This window comes from Schistocerca americana, chromosome 6 (assembly GCF_021461395.2).
Source record: "Schistocerca americana isolate TAMUIC-IGC-003095 chromosome 6, iqSchAmer2.1, whole genome shotgun sequence".
NCBI classification, from domain to species: Eukaryota; Metazoa; Arthropoda; class Insecta; order Orthoptera; family Acrididae; genus Schistocerca; species Schistocerca americana.
Genome location: NC_060124.1, coordinates 152989851 through 153006162, shown reverse-complemented (window position 1 = coordinate 153006162; position 16312 = coordinate 152989851). Strand labels below are relative to the sequence as shown.

At 42.9% G+C, this 16312-nt stretch overlaps 1 protein-coding gene and 1 non-coding gene across 2 annotated transcripts in view; both read left to right on the top strand.

The window, feature by feature from the left end:
• LOC124619508 (sodium-dependent noradrenaline transporter-like) overlaps positions 1-16312 on the top strand; it is a 403071-nt gene that overhangs the window by 118302 nt on the left and 268457 nt on the right. The window lies entirely within an intron of this gene.
• Trnas-cga lies at positions 14889-14963 on the top strand. The gene has a single exon. It is a non-coding gene; the product is annotated as a tRNA-Ser (tRNA).

Here is a 16312-nt window from a genome sequence, read left to right as displayed (position 1 = left end):
ATTTTCAGAAAAGGTTTTACTTTGTACATGGGCTAGCTCATTGTTCAGCATGGTATATATCATTGAAATAGGTCTCTATGTTGCAATGTATGAAGGAAAACTTTTCCTCAGGACAAAAATATGAAATCTGTACGAGAAATCCTCGCTGCTGTGTGATGATGGGTCTATCCCCGACACTAAATACGAAGAAATGAATTATTCACTGATATTCATGAAAACAGCTACGTTATTCTCAGATTGGATAACCACGCGAGGCAATATTTTTATCTTAGAAGACCTGTTAAGGAAAGGCTAACCCAAGTTTGTAGCATTTGTAGACTTAGAGAAAGCTTTTGACAATGTTGACTTCCGCTCTCTTTGAAATCTTGAAGGTAGCAGGGGCAAAATACAGGGAGTGAAAGGCTATTTACAATTTGTACAGAAACCAGATGGCATTTACAAGAGTCGAGGGGCATGAAATGGAAGCATGGAAGCAGTGGTTGAGATGAGAGACAGGGTTGTAGCCTCTCCCCGATGTTATTTGATATTTATTCTGAACAAGAAGGAAAGAAAACGAAAGAAAAATTGGTAATAGGAACTAAAGTTTAAGGAGAAGAAATAAAAACTTTGAGGTTTGCGATGACATAGTAATTCTGCCAGAGACAGCAAAGGATTTGGAAGAGCGGTTAAACGGAATGGACAGTGTCTTGAAGGGAGGATATAAGATGAACATCACCAAAAGCAAAACAAGGATAATGGAATGTAGTCGAATTATATCTGGTGATGCTAAGGGAATTAAATCAGGAAACGAGACATTTAAAGTAGTAGTTGAATTTTGCTGTTTGGGCAGCACAATAATTGATGGCCGAAGTAGAGAGGATGTAACATGTAGATTGGTAATGGCAAGAAAAGCATTTCTGAAGGAGAGAAATTTGCTAACAGCGAATGTAGATTTAAGTGTTAGGAAGTCTTTTCTTCTCTGGAATATAGCCAAGTATGGAATTGAGACGTGGACAATAATCAGTTTAGAAAAAAAAAAGAAAATAAAAGCTTTCTAAATGTGGTGCTAGAGAAGAATGTTGAAGATTAGATAGGTCGATCGCGTAACTAATGAGGAGGCAATGAACAGAACTGGGGAGACAGATCGGCTGATAGGACACTAACACGCATTCTGAGACGTCAAGGAATCACCCATCTACTACTGGAGGGAAGTTTGAGTGGTGAAAATCGTAGAGGGAGACGAAGAGATGGATACAGTAAACAGGTTCAGAAAGATTTAGGCTGCAGTAGTTATCCGGAGATGAAGAGGCTAGCACAGGATAGAGTAACATGGAGAGCTGCATCAGACGAGTCTTTGGACTGAAGACCACAACAAGAACAACATTCCCAAACCATCATGTATGAAAATCCAACAACGATACAAGAAACTGCATCAAACTTTATATCACAGTGGAAAAGATGAAAGAATTGTATGATCTCTGACTGAAAATTCAGTGTGATGCGGAGCCACAGCGTACTGCAACGACAACGCCTAAGCGCGTGACATTGAATCACAGAGTGTCAGGATATGTACCTGAGGAAGGTCTATCTACAAGGTTTGTATGGGAGTTCACGAAGCATCTGTAATGCTTTTTGCAGGACCCTGAGGAACAATTTACCGTTCAACTAAAGCCTTGACGTTGTCAGCGACAACATGCCAAAAAAAATTCTGCACACCAGGTAAAAAATGCTTCCCGTCTATGTTTGAAGAAGATTTGCTCATTTCTTGTCACACGTGGCCGAGCATTGTCCTACTGACATATGGCACGTGTAAGGTAAGACTACGGGAACTGAAATCCCAGGTATATAGCGGTTGCTGAGCATGTTGCTCTTAGTGAGTAGAACTGGGTACCACAAGAATTTCGCGGCTCCTGACACTAACACATGTGGTGACTGTCTCCTGCGCCGCTCAATAACGATTGTTGCTAAACTGCGATCATCAAAGTGACGTATAATACATATGCGACCGTCACTATGAAGCAGTCTCAAATGGAACGGAACCGAACATGTTGCCTTTTGGCACTTGCAGAAAGAAGTGGGTTGCTCAAATATTCAGGAATGATGAGACGGGTGTGAAGTTCTCTGTGACTATAAATACTGAGATAATGAACATAACAGTGTGCAGTATAGTTTAGGAGGAATGGATATCTTTAAAAATGGCAATGACAGAAGGTGGACAGACAAACACAGGTACAAGAAGGTAATTGCGAAGTAACCTTGGGTACCAGAAGGAAAACTTCCGTTGATCGACGAAAGAAGGAAATACGAAGATGTTCGAGGAGACTGGGAACACAGGAATACCAGTCACTCAGGAATCAAATAAATAGGGAATGCAGGAAAGCCAAGGCGAAACGACTGCAATCAAAACGTGAAGAAGATGAAAAAGAAATGGTTGTCGAAAGAACCGATTCGGCAAAGAGAAAAGTCAAAACAACTTACGGTGAAACTAAACGCAAGGGCCCCTACTTCAAGAGTGCAACGGGAATACCACTATTAAGCACAGAGAACAGAGTGACACACATGAAATTATTTATGTTGATGTGTAGAATCTATTGAAACGGGTGTAAGACAAGGATGCAGTTTTTGCCCCTATTGTTTAATTTATACAACGAAGAAGCAATGACGAAAATCAAAGAACGCTTGCAAAGTGCGCTTAAAATTCTGGGTAAAACGATATCAGTGATAAGATTCGTTAATGGCACTGTTATCCTTCGCGAAAGTGAAGAAGAATTACATGATCTGTTGAAAGGAATGAACAGCTAATGAGCAAGGCGTATAGGTTGAGAGAAACAGGAGAAAGATAAGAGTAATGAGAAGTTGCAAAAATGAGATTAGGGAGGATTTTAACATGAAAATGCGTGATCATGAAGTAGAAATGAAGAAATTTTCCTATCTTGGAAGCAAAATAACCCATGGTGGATGAAGCAAGGAGGACACAAGAAACAGACTAACACATGCAAAGAAAGCAATAGTGTCAAACATAAGCCTTAATCTGAGGTAGAAGTTTCTTATAATGTACGTCTGGAGCATACAAATATACAATGATGAGCCAAAAGATTATGACCACCTGCTTAGTAGCTTATTTGACGGCTTTTGGAACGAAATACATGGTCGACTCTGAATATCACGGATCCGACAAATAGTTGGCAGATTTGTGGAGGTATGCCGCATTAGATATCTACTCACAGGTCATGTAATTCGCTTAATAACTGGCCGCTGATTTTCGTAATCTGTGATGGCGCCCGATAGCAACCCAGATTGGTTCCATAAGATTTACATAAGACCAGCGTGTCTTCGATTACTACCACAGGTCAAATGCAAGCCCAGGAGAATGTCTCCCATTGCATAATGCAGCTCCCACCAGCCTGCGTCCGTGGCTCGCTGCACGTTTCGAGCCGCCGTTCACCCCGATGACGGCGCTTCTGGAGACGACAATCGACCTAGTGCAGCAAATATGTGATTCACCCGAAGAGGTGACATGTTTCCACTGATCGATGATCGAAATCCCGAGGTCCCGTGCCCGCTGCAATCGTAACTGGCGTTGTCGTTGGGTCAGTATATTAACACGTAGGGGTGGTTTCCTAAGGAACTCCATGATCAACAATGTACGATGAAAGGTGTCCTCCGACACATTTGTGCGTGCATCAGCATTGTTCTCTATCGGCAGGGATGCCTGTGATAGGTGGACTAATAAAGAAATGAGGAGATTCTTCGCAGAATCAGCGCAGAAAAGAACATATGAAAAACGCTAACAAGAAGAGATAGGATGGTAGGAGATCTGTTAAGATATGATGGAATGAAGAGACGTAGTGTTGCCACTCGTAACCTTAACGACCGAAATTTATGCTAGAAAGCGCTGGAACAAGAAAGGAGTTCGTGGCGGTCCGTATCAATCCAGTCAGAAGTCTGTTGACTCAAAAACATTTTTTTACATAATGTATTGACATTATCTCCCTTTCTGTTTCGGGTCATCCGTCTTCTGACTGGTTTGATTCGGCCCGCCACGAATTCCTCTCTTGTGCCAACCTCTTCATCTCAGAGTAGCACTTGCCTCCAGAATTTATGTAAAAGGTGTCCCATACAGACGCAGTACCCACAAATTTCTTTCCTACTTGTTGCATTTGTGAAATAGTGCTGCCATAGAAGACTTTAATTTTATTTCCCTTTTAATTAATGAATTTCCCTATAGAGTACAGTCAGCGCTTTCTAGCATAAAGTTCGGTCGTTACGGTTATGAGTGGCAACACTTCGTGCCTTGCAGAAGCAAACTCATTTACCATAGAAATAGCAACTGCACTAACAGAACTTATAAACTCAGTCTTAATCTAGTTACAAAATTCGACTAAGTTTCTTCAAGAAAATATTGAAGGGGATATATCAAGTAATTTGTTCTACCAAAGAAAACGAAATTTGCGTTTAATATCGGCTACGAAATGCCATATAATTTTTTGGAAAAATTACAGTCCGTAAAAGGAAAAAGTATAACCTATTATGCCCCACTATCTGGGCTATGCTTACCAAATAAAAACTCAAGTCGATAAAAGAAGTAACGAAAATAATTCCTATTTGGTACCATCACTGTGACCTCGCAAATAACGTATTTCGCTCCGTTTAGGCGATACCTATGACTACTTTTTATTTTCGCAATATCTAAAAGTTCTTAAACTGACCCTATAAACAGACTTAGTATCTTCCAAAAATATTATATGGACAGATGTGAATTTGTCTTTCATAGCCGCACGCGGTAGCCGTGCGGTTTAAGGCGCCTTGCCACGGTTCGAGCGGCTACCAACGTCGGAGGTTCGAGTCCTCCCTTGGGCATGGGTGTTTGTGTTGTCCTTAGCGTATGCTAGTTTAAGTTAGATTAAGTAGTGTGTAAGCCTATGGAGCGATGACCTTAGCAGTTTGGTCCCAAAGGAACTAACCACAAATTTCCAAATTTTTATCTTTCATACATCACAGTTCGGTAATACACCTCGGTGATATACCTCTCACCATAATACGGTCGCATCAGACCAGGTCAACTCAAGCAGTACCAATTAAACAAAAACGCAATGAACATCGATTCAGCGTTTTTATCTACCAAATTCATTATTTCATACGGAAACGTAACTCTTTCGTTGACGTACAATTTTTTCCTGTAGTTGCGTGTATACCAACTACCTATGTTGACCACTAGAGGATTCTGCTGTTATGCTGGACCAAGAAGCAATCCATCCAACAGGCTCGACATGTCCTCCCTGCTGTTTCTGTCATTCAAAACAATTCTGTCTCTTACAATATAAAAAACAACCTTAGAGCAATTAATAATTTATTTCACAAACACTTAACTTGCGTTTATTTGACAAATATGCTTATCGGACAGTCACATCTCAGGACGAGTGACTAGTTTACTCAGTGACAGCAAATGTGATTAAATATTATTTGCATTATCACATCCTGGTTACGCTTCGATCTTTGCTATAGAACAAGTATACAGATTTGGTTTTAAAATACTTCGAGACGCATCGTTCTTCCCCACGTTTTTCACTGTTTATCATGTGCATTGCGAGTCTTGATATATTTACATGCCATATAGAGATGTACAGTTGAAAGCGAAATGTTTGTTATGTGAATTTTTCAACCTTCATGAGCTGTATGTACGTAGTGACAACTTTGATTGACCATTGATATCATACATATTTTAATACACTATATCCCACGTAAAGAACACGACTCTTCAAGATGAGAAGGTAAACCTATACAACACAAAAGACCAAATCCGACTGACCGAGAATGGAAGTAAATGACTGTAATACCTGGGTTGGAAAAAAAGTAGTGACAACATTGTGTTATTTTATATGCTGTGGTGTTTTATGTTTTCTTTATTTTGTTTTGGAATATTATTTGGACTTTTGGCATTCAAGTGATGCACTGTTACCTAAATTCGTCGATTACGTAATACACTGAGTGTCGAAATCTTGGTAAAACGCTGTTTATGTTATTTAATTGCGAGTTATTGAGTCTGTAAAGAATCGCCATGTGACTGCAGGTTCGTTCGCCATGTCTCCAGCTTCTCTCCAAATGCACGCCAACGTAGATATCTAGAATTCAGTAGATATTTAATTGTAAAAGAATAATTAACTTCGAGTCACACTGAATCGCCAAAGATACTGTTATAGGCATGCGTATTCAAATACAGAGAGATACGTAAACACGCGGAATACGGCGCTGCGGTCGGCAACGCCTATATGAGACAAGAAGCGTCTGGCGAAATTGTTAGATCGGTTACTACCGTTACAATGGCAGCTTATCAAGATTTAAGTGAGTTTGAACGTTGTGTTATAGTCGGAGCACGAGCGATCGGACACAACATCTCCGAGGTAGTGATGGAGTGGGGATTTATCTGTACGACTATTTCACTTGGTCACATCTGGCTCGTGTTCATTTATTAGACTTGTAATTCTTGTTTCTACGTGCAATTATAGTATTTCTGGTTTTTCAATTAGGTCATTGTAAATGGTGTTTAAAATATCTTGTCGTATTGAGGAAGAACCGTGCCAGATACATGTACGTTGAATCACACTACCACACGCGGAACAGTTACACTTGTGCTTTGTTGTTTCGTAGCTGTTATAGTTGCAGGGGACTTAATTAACCAATTGTGTTATCGGAAATTTCCTTTCATTCTTTATTGTTATTTTATGCAGTCAGATTGCGTACTAATACTAGTCAGCTAAAAAAATTATTGCATTTTAATTAACCCCCCATGCAATGTGTAGTGGCCGGATCGTTCGCCAGACTTGACGCCTCTGGATTTTTTTTTTTGTGGCGATTCGTAAAAGACATTGTTTATAAAGACGTTCCAAATACACTTGGAGATATGTGAGAGAGAACTGTCAGAGCATGTACTTCGATAAGTACCGAAGTGATAAGGAATACCACTCAGTCCACAGATTGCAGCACTGCATTGATACCAATGGTCATCACTTCGAACACCTTCTGTAAATGGAAGTTCAAGCCACCTTTGTGACCTTCGTTGGCCTTAAAAGACCTTACTTTTACAGATCATTGGATTCATCTCAACAGCCCCTATCAGGAAATAAGTACCATCGCATTTAAGAAAACAAAGTTGACCTTTATATCTCTGACGCAACTCCACCTAGCAACAAGAAACCAACATCATATTATGTCCCCCGCTGTTCCATGCAACTTTTGTCCCACAAACGTTTCAGCTCCTATCATACTTTCGTAGTTATTCTTGATGGGAATAGTTACTCACCCTGTATATCACTCCTATACGGATCGTGAATATTACACCAAGTGCAGCGCTCCCAGATGCGTCTGAGCACTTCTTTCCGCGTTCTATACGTGAATGAAACGGTAAGAAGCCATAATAACTTACAATCGAGAATACCCTCTGCCATGTACATTACACTACTTTGCAGAGTATGGGTGTACATATAGATCCCTCGCATTTATTAGAATTATTTTTCACATCTAGATGTACTTTGCGTCTCTTGAAACTCTTATGTGAAATGGCTTCAGAATGTTAGCTACTTTCCGTGAGATGCCACCGTTCTGTGGTACCGTTGCTAGTGTTGTGGAGTACGAAGACTGGTTTGATGCAGCTCTCCACATTAATCTATCCTGCGCAAGCGTCTTCATCTATGGTTAACTACTCCAGCCAACACATATTTGACTCTTCCTGCTGTATCCGAGCATTGGTCCCCTTTTAAAATTGTCCGCCTTCCCCCCCCCCCCACCCCCCCCCCACACCCACTATACATATGCACCTCCTTCCTTTACCAAAGTGACGATTCCTTGTTGCCTCACAATGTGTCCTGTCAAGCTATCCTTTCTTTTACTCAAGTTGTGCCTCGAATTTCTTTTTCCCCCAATTCGATTCAGTATCTCTCCATGAGTTATTCCATCCACCCACTTAATTTTCAATATTCTTCTGTAGCACCACATTACAAAAGCTTTCTCCTTCCGCACACAGACACAGACACACATACATGCAATATACGTACCTATTCCGAAAACCACTTTAGAACTGAGCGAGGGAAGAATGACTATATTCCTCGATACGAGCCTTAATTTCTCTTATCTTCGTGTCCTTATGCGAAATGTACGTCGGCGGTAGTAGAATCATCAACTTCAAATTCCGTTTCCATAAATTCTCTCAATAGCGTTCCGTGAAAAGATCATCGTCTTTGCTCCAGGGATTCCCATTTGACTTCACGAAGGATCTACATAATACTAGCATCTTGCTCGACCTTACCGGTAACAAATCTAGCAACCCGCGTCTGAATTCCTTCCGTGTCTTCTTTTTAGCTAGGAACGTCCAAGAACCGGCCGTGGGCCGCATGCGATCTAAAGGAAGTATCAGTGCATCCAAAAAAGCGAGCATCCACCGCATGATCGGCAAAAAGAAAGGGTCCATAAAATTCCGTTTATAAAAAGAGACGACAAACTGAATGTTTTCAGCCGACCGGTGTGGCCGAGCAGTTCTAGGTGCTTCAGTCTGGAATCGCGAGACCGCAACGGTCGCAGGCTCGAATCCTGCCTCGGGCATGGATGTGTGTGATGTCCTTAGGTTAGTTAGATTTAAGTAGTTCTAAGTTCTAGAGGACTGATGACTTTAGATGTTAAGTCCCATAGCGCTCAGAGCCATTTTGAATATTTTCAATTAAGAAAGTCTCGCCACACTATGCTATTCTCTCATTCGTCCACCCCGTTCTCTCTCTCGCGCTCCTTTTTTGTCAGCGGTTATTTTTTAATGTTGAGTATATTATGTGCGGAACAAAAGTAATACCCGTCTTCTTCCATTATGACCCAGGTAAGCTAAATGCAACCCAGTGTGTTTCCCAAACATTCAGGAGTGGGTTGCGTTATTGCTCTACACGCGGTCTCCTTTACATGTGAAGCAGACTTCCCTAAAATTCTCTCAATAAACCGAATGCCTCCCCTACTACCAGTGATCGCCATTATCTTGCTCCGTTCCGGCCCAACCTGTCTACCAGACTATGACAGTAATACTTTGCTCTGGCTATGGATTTACGCTTAAGACCCAAAGAAACTGGTACACCTCCCTAATGTCGTGTATGGCCCCGCGATCACGCAGAAGTGCCGCGACACGACACGGCATATACTCGATTAATGTTCGAAGTAATGCTGGAGGCAACTGACACCATGAATCCTGCACGGCTTTCCATAAATCCGTAAGCGAACGAGGGAGGGGGGGGGGGGGGGAGTCGGGGAAGAGGGCTGGTGATCTCTTCTGAACAGCACGTTGCAACGGAACCCACATATGCTCAATAATGTTCATGTCTGGGGAGTTTGGTGGCCAGCGGAAGTGTTTAAACTCAGAAGAGTGTGCTTGGAGCCACTCTGTAGCAATTCTAGACGTGTTCGGTGTCGGATTGTCATGCTGAAATTGCCCAAGCCCGTCGGAATACACAATTAACATCAATGGAGCCAGGTGATCAGAAAGGATGCTTACGTGTGTACCAGTCAGAGTCGTATCTAGACATATCAGGAGTCCCATATCACTCCAACAGCACACGCCCCACACCTTCAACGAGCCTCCACCAAACTGAACAGTGCCCTGCTGACACGCAGAGTCCAAGGATTTATGAGGTTGTCTCCATACACGTACATGTCCTTTTGGAACGAGAAGCGTCCGACCAAGCAACATGTTTCAAGTCATCAACAGTCCAATGTCGGTGTTGATGGTTCCAGGCAAGGCATAAAGCTTTTCGTCGTACAGTCATGAAGAGTATACGAGTGGGCCTTTGGCTGCGAAAGCCCATATCGATGATGTTTCGTTGAATGGTTCGTACGCTGACACTTGTTGATGGCCCACCATTGAAACTTGCAGCAATTTCCTGAAGAGTTGAACTTCTGTCACGTTAAACGATTCTCGCTAGTTGTCGTTTATCCCGTTCTTGCAGAATCTTTTTTCAGCCGCAGCGATGTCGGAGATTTGATATTTTACCGGATTCCTGATGTTCACGGTTGTTGTTGTTGTGGTCTTCAGCCACAAACTCCTCTTGTCCCCAGTTCTATTCAATACCTCCTCATTAGTTATCTGACCCACCCATCTAATCTTCAGCATTCATCTGCAGCACCACATTTCGAAAGCTTCTATTCTCTTCTTGTCCAAACTATTTATCGTCCACGCTTCACTTCCATACATGGCTACACTCCATACAAATACTTTCAGAAACGACTTCCTGACACCTAAATTTATACTCGATGTTAACATATTTCTCTTCTTCAGAAACGCTTTCCTTGCCATTGCCAGTCTACATTTTATATCCTCTCAACTTCTTCCATCATCAGTTATTTTTCTCCCCAAATAGCAAAACTCTTTTACTACTTTTAGTGTTTCGTTTCCTAATCTAATTCCCTCAGCACCGCCCGACTTGAGTCGACTACATTCCATTATCCATGTTTTGTTTATGTTGATGTTCATTTTATATCCTCCTTTCAAGACACGGTCCATTCCGTTCAACTGCTCTTCCAAGTCCTTTGTTGTCTTTGACAGAATTACAATGTCATCGGCGAACCTCGAAGTTTTTATTTCTTCTCCATGGATTCTAATACCTAGTCCGAATTTTTCTTTCGTTTCCTTTACTGCTTGCTCAATATACAGATTGAATAACATCGGGGAGAGGCTACAACCCTGTCTCACTCCCTTCCCAACCACTGCTTCCCTTTCATGTCCCTCGACCCTTCTAAATGCCATCTGATTTCTGTATAAATTGTAAATAGCCTTTCGCTCCCTGTATTTGACCCCTGCCCCTTTTAGAATTTGAAAGAGAGTATCCCAGTCAATATTTTCAAAGGCTTTCTCTAAGTCTATAAATGCTAGAAACGTAAGTTTGCCTTTCCGTAGTCTTTCTTCTAACAAGGGAACCTCCCCATCGTACCCCCCTTAGATTTAGTTTTAAGTTGGCACACTGGATAGGCCTTTAAAAACTGAACACAGATCAATCGAGAAAACAGGAAGAAGTTGTGTGGAACTATGAAAAAAATAAGCAAAATATACTGAGTAGTCCATACGGAAGATGGGCAACATCACAGGTAATTCTGAGTCCAGGAGCGCCGTGGTCTCGAGATTAGCGTGAGCAGCGGCAGAATGAGAGGTCCTTAGTTCAAATCTTACCTCGCGTGAAAAGTTTAATTTTTTATTTTCAGACAATTATCAAAGTTCAGGCACTCACACATAATCAACTTCGCTCTCCAAAATTCCGGGACATGTTCAGATTTGCTTGGACATATGCAGGATTTGACGGTCTACGCACGGAAAAATTTGAAAACGTTAAAAACATATGTCTCGGCAGAACACAGGGAAAACTGGGCGACTGTGAAACTGTTGCATTCATTTGTTGCAGTTTATGTGACAAACTCTTACGTTTTCATCACTTTTTTGGGAGTAATTATCACATCCACAAGAAAACCTAAATCGGGCAAGGTAGAACAATATTTTTACCCATTCGCCAAGTGTACAAAATGGTTCAAATGGCTCTGAGCACTATGGGACTTAACATCTTAGGTCATCAGTCCCCTAGAACTTAGAACTACTTAAACCTAACTAACCTAAGGACATCACACACATCCATGCCCGAGGCAGGATTCGAACCTGCGACCGCAGCGGACGCGCGGTTCCAGACTGAAGCGCCTAGAACCGCTCGGCCACTCCGGCCGGCCGACAAGTGTACAAGTTAGGTGGGTCGACAACATATTCCTGTCATGTGACGCACATGCCGTCACCAGTGTCGTATAGAATATATCTGACGTGTTTTCCCGTGGAGGAATCGGTTGACCTACGAACCTGCGATCAAATGTTTTCGATTCCCATTGGAGAGGCACGTCCTTTCGTCTACTAATCGCACGGTTTTGCGATGCGGTCGCAAAGCACAGACATTAAACTTATTCCAGTGAACAGAGACGTCAATGAACGAACGGACAGATCATAACTTTGCGAAAATAAAGAAAGAAAAATTTTTCACTCGACGGAAAACTTGAACCAAGGACCTCTCGCTCCGGAGCTGCTCAAGCTAACCACGAGACCACGGCGCTCCTGTACTAATAACTACCTGTGATGTTGCCTATCTTGCGCATGGACTACTCAGTTTGTATATTTTGTTTATTTTTTTCATAGTTCCACACAACTTCTTCCCGTTTTCTCGATTGATCTGTGTTCGGTTTTTCAAGGCCTATCCACTGTGCCAACTTATAACTACATCTGAGGGGGGTGCGATGGGGAGGTTCCCTTGCAAGATAAGTCGTAGGGTCAGTATTGCCGCACGAGTTCACGGTGTACTCGTGAAATTGTCGTACGGGAAAATCCCCACTTCCTGCCTCGGAGATGCTGTGTTCCATCGCTCGTACGCCGAATATTACACCACTTTCAAACTCACTTAAATCTTGATAACTTGTCATTGTAACAGCAGCAATCGACCTAAAACCTGCACCAGACAGTTGTTGTTTTACATAGGCGTTGCCGACCGCCACGCCGTGTTCTTCGTGTTTACATCTCTCTGTATTTGAATACGCATCGCTATACCATTTTCTTTGGCACTTCCGTGTGTTATGTTCGGCCCCACCTACCTATCGTCCCCGTACATTTTAAATGCCTGTCCATTAGGTCCTTAATACGTCCAACTGTGTTATCAGTTTATCCCGTTGTCCAGTATTCTGCCGGTGGAAGACAGTGCGAGGCGTGCTCCACGCGGCTCCTCCCCTTTACGCGTTGCCCTCCCGCCAGACCCCCAGAACTCCCGGCGCCGCTAATTCCGTGCTGCCGGCTCGCGCGACTCTGCCGAGGCCCCGGTATGCGGCATTTGCATGACGACGTGCCGGACGTCGGAACGCCGCGTTTATGAAGGTCATTCCGCGTCTCATTTCCGACGGCCTGCTTCGATGTCCAAACTCTCCGCCGACAGCGATGTAGACCAATGGAAAGACAGCGGAACTACCGCTATAACTCTATTCAAAAAGGAAAACAACTCACAGTAATATACTGGATGGTCGGAATTAAAGTGCAGCTTCTCACAGAGGTCCAGCGTGGGCTGTAATTCCGTATATTTATTCATCATATTTACAGCCTTTTACATGAAAAGCTATGATAGACCATACAGACCACATCTCATTGGATAGTAATAAATTATGAATTAATTAATTATTTCTGATTCTTAAGTATATATATATATACAGGGTGTTTCAAAAATGACCGGTATATTTGAAACGGCAATAAAAACTAAACGAGCAGCGATAGAAATACACCGTTTGTTGCAATATGCTTGGGACAACAATACATTTTCAGGCGGACAAACTTTCGAAATTACAGTAGTTACAATTTTCAACAACAGATGGCGCTGCAAGTGATGTGAAAGATATAGAAGACAACGCAGTCTGTGGGTGCGCCATTCTGTACGTCGTCTTTCTGCTGTAAGCGTGTGCTGTTCACAACGTGCAAGTGTGCTGTAGACAACATGGTTTATTCCTTAGAACAGAGGATTTTTCTGGTGTTGGAATTCCACCGCCTAGAACACAGTATTGTTGCAACAAGACGAAGTTTTCAACGGAGGTTTAATGTAACCAAAGGACCGAAAAGCGATACAATAAAGGATCTGTTTGAAAAATTTCAACGGACTGGGAACGTGATGGATGAACGTGCTGGAAAGGTAGGGCGACCGCGTACAGCAACCACAGAGGGCAACGCACAGCTAGTGCAGCAGGTGATCCAACAGCGGCCTCGGGTTTCAGTTCGCCGTGTTGCAGCTGCGGTCCAAATGACGCCAACGTCCACGTATCGTCTCATGCGCCAGAGTTTACACCTCTATCCATACAAAATTCAAACGCGGCAACCCCTCAGCGCCGCTACCATTGCTGCACGAGAGACATTCGCTAACGATATAGTGCACAGGATTGATGACGGCGATATGCATGTGGGCAGCATTTGGTTTACTGACGAAGCTTATTTTTACCTGGACGGCTTCGTCAATAAACAGAACTGGCGCATATGGGGAACCGAAAAGCCCCATGTTGCAGTCCCATCGTCCCTGCATCCTCAAAAAGTACTGGTCTGGGCAGCCATTTCTTCCAAAGGAATCATTGGCCCATTTTTCAGATCCGAAACGATTACTGCATCACGCTATCTGGACATTCTTCGTGAATTTGTGGCGGTACAAACTGCCTTAGACGACACTGCGAACACCTCGTGGTTTATGCAAGATGGTGCCCGGGCACATCGCACGGCCGACGTCTTTAATTTCCTGAATGAATATTTCGATGATCGTGTGATTGCTTTGGGCTATCCGAAACATACAGGAGGCGACGTGGATTGGCCTCCCTATTCGCCAGACATGAACCCCTGTGACTTCTTTCTGTGGGGACACTTGAAAGACCAGGTGTACCGCCAGAATCCAGAAACAGTTGAACAGCTGAAGCAGTACATCTCATCTGCATGTGAAGCCATTCCGCCAGACACGTTGTCAAAGGTTTCGGGTAATTTCATTCAGAGACTACGCCATATTATTGCTACGCATGGTGGATATGTGGAAAATATCGTACTATAGAGTTTCCCAGACCGCAGCGCCATCTGTTGTTGAAAATTGTAACTACTGTAATTTCGAAAGTTTGTCTGCCTGAAAATGTACTGTTGTCCCAAGCGTATTGCAACAAACGGTGTATTTCTATCGCTGCTCGTTTAGTTTTTATTGCCGTTTCAAATATACCGGTCATTTTTGAAACACCCTGTATATATATTGATAGTGACCGGGCCAAATATCTCTCCTGCAGGAGAGCTTCTGTAAAGTTTGGAAGGTAGGAGACGAGGTACTGGCAGAAGTAAAGCTGTGAGTACCGGGCGTGAGTCGTGCTTCGGTAGCTCAGTTGGTAGAGCACTTGCCCGCGAAAGGCAAAGGTCCCGAGTTCGAGTCTCGGTCGGGCAGACAGTTTTAATCTGCCAGGAAGTTTCATGTCCTCGTTATGAGCGCGAACTACTCTTTTCGCCAACTTGGTTGTTTGCTGAGATCAGCTACCACCAAGTGATGCACGATAAATCAGGCAAATCTAAACTCCGTAAATTCAGCTAAATGCTTAGGAATTAGTTACGAACAACTGGAAACAACACACAGAAAATTCTGTGGGGAAGGCAAACCAAAGACTGCGTTTTGTTGGCAGAACACTTAGAAAATATAACAGATCTACTAAAGAGACTGCCTACACTACGCTTGTGCGTCCTCTTTTGGAGTACTGCTGCGCGGTCTGGGATCCTTACCAGACAGGAATAACGGAGTAAATCGAGAAACTTCAAAGAAGAGCAGCATGTTTTGTATAAAAGTTACCAAACATGCAGCAACCAGTAGCAAAATCATGTTTTATTTATTCACTTTTGCAAATCGATTTCAATTGATTAACAGCCAATCAGTTGACATAGATTTGCAAAAGTGGATAAATAAAACATGATTTTGCGATTGGTTGCTGCATATTTGGTAATTTTATGGTTTACGGTCGCTGGACGACTGGGAACCACATGGAGCCCTCTATTCAACATGTTTTGTATTATCCCGAAATAGGGGAGAGAGTGTCACGGACTTGATACAGGATTTGGGGTAGATGTCCTTAAAGCAAGAGCGTTTTGTTGCGACGGGATCTTCTCTCGAAATTTCAATCAGCAACTTTCTTGTCCGAATGCGAAAATATTTTGTTAAGGCCGACCGCGTAGGGAGAAACGATTATCAAACAAAATAAGGGAAATCAGAGCTCGCGCGGAGAGATATAGGTGTTCGCTTTTTCCGCGCGCTGTTCGAGATTGGAATAATAGAGAATTGTTGTGAAGGTGGTTCGGCGAACCCTCTGCCAGGCACTTGAGCGTGATTTGCAGAGTACCCATGTAGCTGTAGATGTAGCCGTGGGCTGTGCTTTGTTTCGCAATAGATTTAAGAGCTATCTATTAGCTAGAAACTGAACTCCGTGCAATGGTATAGTGAAGCGCACATTTGGGAGCTGAGCTCTCCATACGATTGAAATAGCATAGCAACTTCATACGAATACCACCAAACAGCCATATGTTTTCAGAAGTTTTTATTTTATTAACACGACCAGTTTAGTCATCTCATTAATACCATCTTCAGGCCCCTATGAATTCTACACTCCTGGAAATGGAAAAAAGAACACATTGACACCGGTGTGTCAGACCCACCATACTTGCTCCGGACACTGCGAGAGGGCTGTACAAGCAATGATCACACGCACGGCACAGCGGACACACCAGGAACCGCGGTGTTGGCCGTCGAAT